General features: G+C 34.7%; 1 non-coding gene across 1 annotated transcript; it reads right to left on the bottom strand.

The window, feature by feature from the left end:
- Nucleotides 1-3,890: 3,890 nt before the first annotated feature.
- Nucleotides 3,891-3,997, bottom strand: LOC128286132 (small nucleolar RNA R71). The gene has a single exon (XR_008276677.1). It is a non-coding gene; the product is annotated as a small nucleolar RNA R71 (small nucleolar RNA).
- Nucleotides 3,998-4,214: the final 217 nt, after the last annotated feature.

The raw sequence follows: 4,214 nt of genomic DNA, 5'->3' as shown, positions 1-4,214 counted from the left end.
GTGGTTTCGGGACCACAAAACCGAGTCATAAAAATAATTAATTGCTATATTCTATACTTATTATGTGTGTACATGAGTATGTGGAAGTTTCATTCTCTAATTTTGCCAATTGCATGAGAAATTATTAAATAGGGATCAATATGAGACATAGTGAAATATGATAGGCTAATTTTAAATGGCTTATTAGTGCATGTTAACACAAAGGTGGACTTGCATGTCAAGTTGCCCAATTTCTTTATAGTGGTCGGCCAAGATGGAATGTTGATGGGCAATACATATGTTTAATTAGATATTATAATAAGAAATTGGGTTATTGGAAATAAAATAATGTTAGTAAAGAAGGAAAAGAAAAAAATGCTCATCTCTCTTCTCCATTGCCGTGACTTGAGAAGAAGAAGGAGTGTTCATGTTTTCTTTCTTTTGCAATTGCCGTAACTAGAGGAAGGGGAAGAAGGAAGATTCGGCCAAGGTGGTCCTCTAGATTAAGGTATGTTCAAGGGTATCTTTGGAAGTATATACAACCTTTGGGTGATGAGTCTAAATTCTATCTATCTCATGGTTGGATTTGGGGTTGATGGAGAGTTAGAATTTGGCTAAGGAGCCTAAAAATTTTGGTTGATACCTCGATGCTATTAGCATGCTAGTTATATAGATGTGTTAAGTTGCTTGGGATGTTAGCATGAAAGTTGGAATTGTTAAGCTAATTTGTTGGAAGTGCCGAATTTAGGACTAAGAAGAGAATGAGTATTCGGCTAACATAGTGAAAAGGTAGGTGTTGCCGATTGTTAGATTTAGACCATGGGAGTGGCTATAATGGGCATTAAGATGTAGAACTTAAGAAATGTAGTTATATGTGAATTTACATGATGTTACAAATAGATGTGAAAATATATGCTAGATTAGGAAAATTTGATTAAGTGTTCATGAGATGAAATTAGGTGTTTAAAAGATGTTATAGTTGACATTGTATATATATACATACATTCGCCATCTAATTGAGTATGAAGGTGGAGTTAAATCTAATTGTGATGCCCATTTGGAAGTGTATATATATATATATATATATATACATAAGTATGCCCGTTCGTGATGTTACCTTTAATTATGTGTATAATTGACTAAATGGGTAATTAGTGAGGATGGTTGCCGAATATACAAACATACATATGCATGTGTAATTGAATTATGAATGTTTAGCAAGATGGTTAAACTAGTTGATTTATTGATTAAGCTCAAGGAGTTAAAGGAGGAGAATCAAGCAAGGGAAAGACGAAGGTCATCGAGTAGCCGACTTGGAACTATTTTACCCAACACAAGGTAAGTCACTAAGCATATATTTTGTATTGATTTAAATAGACATAATGTCTATGTAATTATGCCGAAAGGAATGATAAATTTATATACATGTATGTATGTGGTGATGAAAGTATTGAATGAAAAGAAAAGAGGTGAGATGTATTGAGTTGTTGATTTCGGCACTAAGTGTGCGGGTATAAACATTTATGATCATGAGATTGGCACTAAGTGTGCGGGTTTAACATTTGTACAGCACTAAGTGTGCGAGTTTGATTATATAGCACTAAGTGTGTGAGTTGATTATATAGCACTAAGTGTGCGGACTCACTATATGCTTTTGAATCACTATTGACACTGAGTGTGCGACATTATTGAGTTGATCACGGACAGCGGATCGGGTAAGTACCTTGAGTTCATGGCTAATAGGCGCTATGTTTATATTTGGAGTTGAGCTTGGTAAGTTTTGAACCTATGTGACAATTTTAATTGAAGTCACGTACATAAGAATTATCGTGGAATAAGTGAAAGGTCATTTAGTTGTATGATTGTAACGAAAACAAAATGATGTATAAAATGCCTCAAATATCCTATTGATTAGTATATGGAATGTGAATGTGTAACTTGGTATGCGATTGAACCGAAGGTCTAAGGAACTATGGTATAGTTCGGTTTGGATGGAGTAATTAGCCTCGTTCCATTTTGTTTCCTCTTGTGATAATGTTATTAATGGATGGTAGTGCATTGCTTATGACTTCTTGAGTTATATACTCATTCGGTGTTTGCTTGTCACCTATTTTAGGCTCCTTGGACTCGTCTTTTGTGTGCTCGGACCGTCATCTAAGTCATCACACGGATTGCAACTTTTTGGGGTATCTTCTTCTTAGTTGGTCTAGGAGAACATTTCGGCATGTATAGGCTATTATGTTTTGTTGAACTTTGGTATGTAAACTTTAGCCATGCGAAAATGGCATAAATATTAAGTTGAATTTTGGTCCTATGATACTTCGTCATAAGTCTTAGTAAAAATTGGTTTGATAATGTTGTCATGGCTGATTATTCTCAGTGTTAAATTCATGATATGTATGATGAATTATTAGTTAGATTAAGGAAAAATCACAAAATAGGCATAGTTTGCTTTAGTAACAGATGCTGGTAACAGCAGTGATGTGAGATTGAAAAATCACTAAAAATAGTAGGAATGGAATTAAATAAGGAATAAATTATGTAATCGAAGCTTTATGAGTGCATTTTCATATGGAAGAAACGAAACGACCATATGAGCTGTATGTTAGGAGATAATTAAACTCTTGTGAAACAGGGCCAGAGCGAATTCTGGATCCCCTGTTCCGACTTTAGAAATTCACCATAAATTAATTAGAGACAATTAGAAGTCATGCCTTATATGTATAGATTCCCTTTTGAGTCTAGTTTCATTAGAAACAATCTGCATAAGCATTGAAGCTCTGTAAAGGGAAATATCTAAGTCGTAATGCATGAAGGTCAGAGTAGTCGAACCCTGAAATAGGGGTGACTTTAACTAATAAACTGTACCAATTGGCCCTACCAAAAATTCTACAAAAATTCTACCATATAGATATAGGAGTCTAGTTCCGAGGAAAGTTTACGGAACTGGATTTCGAGTTTCAGAACTCAAGATATGATTTTTGAAGCGACTAGTACGCAGATTGGCAGCTTGTCTGGGAAATTTTTAATAAGTGGTTTGAAGTCTGTTAACACCTCGTGTTCGACTCCGGCGACAGTCTCGGGTTCGGGGTGTTACATTCAATTATTTTATTTTAATAACCAAATTGGTAAATATTAATTTTACAATTTATCATTATTAACACAATCCTTGTGGAGACGATACTCTTTTTACTCACTTATTACTTGATAATGACTGTGTATACTTGCACATTCCGTCTTGAACCAATTTTTTGGCCCATTTGTTGGGGACTGTTAATTTAATTATTTTTTAAATTAATTCTTGCAATTTGGTTATTTATTTTTATTTAATTAATCTTTTTATTTCTGTGATTTTCTTTTCAGGTGTTTATGAGCATTAATCGAATTATCGACTTACTCCATGTAGACCTAAAATCGAGTGGACATTTAGACAAAGAAAATGAGAAAGAATAACCCAGAGACAAGCCACATAAATGAACCCCAAAAATTGAAACAAAGTTCAAGGGAATAGAGCTGCTAATGCTAGTAATCCAATCCTTATTGCTGATGATAGGGATCAAACCATAAGGCAGTATGTTGTGCCATTTTTTAATAAGATTAATTAGAGAATTAGGATACCTGCCGTAGTTCAAATTGAAGCCAGTGATGTTCTAAATGCTTCAGACAGTGGGCCAATTTAGTGGAATACCCGCAGAAGATCATAACCTTCACCTTCGACTGTTCATAGAGGTGAGTGATTCGTTCAAGATAACTGGTGTAACCAAAGACGCATTGAGGTTGAAGTTGTTTCCATACTCATTGCGAGATAGAGCATGAGCATGGCATAATTCATTGCTACTAGTTCAATTTTTACATGGCAAGAATTAGCAAAATGCTTCCTAATTAAGTATTTCCCACCTAGCAAAAATGCTAAGATGTGGAATAAGATCACTAATTTTTAGCAAGTGTGTGATGAATCCTTATATGAAGCATGAGAAAGATTTAAAGAGTTACTACAAAAATACCCTCACCGCGGGATTCTGCATTGCATCCAACTGGATACATTTTATAATGGTCTCAACGTACACACTTGGTAGATGCTTTTGCGAAATGTGCTCTCCTTTCTATGTCTTATAATGAGGCTTATGAAATTATCAAGAGAATAGTCAATAACAACTTCAGTGGTTGAACAATCTAGCCACTGTAGGAAGACGAGTAGTAGAAGTGCATGAAATGTATGCTCTCACTTCACTTGC

This window comes from Gossypium arboreum, chromosome 12, assembly GCF_025698485.1.
Source record: "Gossypium arboreum isolate Shixiya-1 chromosome 12, ASM2569848v2, whole genome shotgun sequence".
NCBI classification, from domain to species: domain Eukaryota; kingdom Viridiplantae; phylum Streptophyta; class Magnoliopsida; order Malvales; family Malvaceae; genus Gossypium; species Gossypium arboreum.
This window is presented reverse-complemented; position numbering and strand designations above follow the sequence as displayed.